This window comes from Corvus hawaiiensis, chromosome 1 (genome assembly GCF_020740725.1).
Source record: "Corvus hawaiiensis isolate bCorHaw1 chromosome 1, bCorHaw1.pri.cur, whole genome shotgun sequence".
NCBI classification, from domain to species: Eukaryota; Metazoa; Chordata; class Aves; order Passeriformes; family Corvidae; genus Corvus; species Corvus hawaiiensis.
This window is the reverse complement of record NC_063213.1, coordinates 7913769-7914561: the sequence shown is the minus strand read 5'-3', so window position 1 is coordinate 7914561 and position 793 is coordinate 7913769.

The window sequence follows — 793 nt, the reverse complement described above, 5'->3', positions numbered from 1 at the left end:
TAGAAGACGCAAGCTCAAGCCTACCCTGCTTCTATTACCTGCCTGCGTTTTTAGGCTGCTCTAATTTGCCAGCATCACGCTAAGTGGGTACCACACAGATCACAAAATTAAGGAGGCACAGGTGAGTGCACAGCATCCCTAGCAGATCCCTTCACAGCACTGAATAGCCAGCAGTAATTCCTGGAGAGGTCCAAGGGAGTCTGGAGCACCGGCTGGGAGATAGAGAGTAGGATGCAGCCCCTCTGCGTTTGCAGTATCACCTTCCTTTTCCCCAGGCGACGTGATCAGATAGAACTATAATTATAGGTATGTTGTCATCTGAGCTGTTTGTCAAGAGAGTTATGTGTTAACTATAAATTGCCTGGACTGCAGCAATGTCAGGCAAGCCTGAATCCTGCTTGCAGCTATCGCTCTTAAATGTGAGAGGTATTTTTAGCATTTATGATTACAAAAATCTCATGTTTGAGCAAGATCTGAGATAAGATTTTTAAGACCCTATTTGTTTAATAGTCTCACTGGGATGTATTACCGCCTGCAAAAGTGTGTGGGATGAGGTTATGAAAAGTGGTCTCCCTGATCAGGAGATGCTCTGGTTTCTGAGTGCAGAGCTGTGAACCGAGGCACAGCTATTGCCAGGCAGACGATCCTTGATGTCACTATTTAATAAAGTGACAGTTGTCCTTCACATGGGACGAATCCTGCACCTCCTGACGTGTGGAATGTAACTCCCTTGACTGGAGCACAGCAAGGAGAGACCCCTGGGGAGCAGTTAACGCCTGTGGGGACCTGAGTG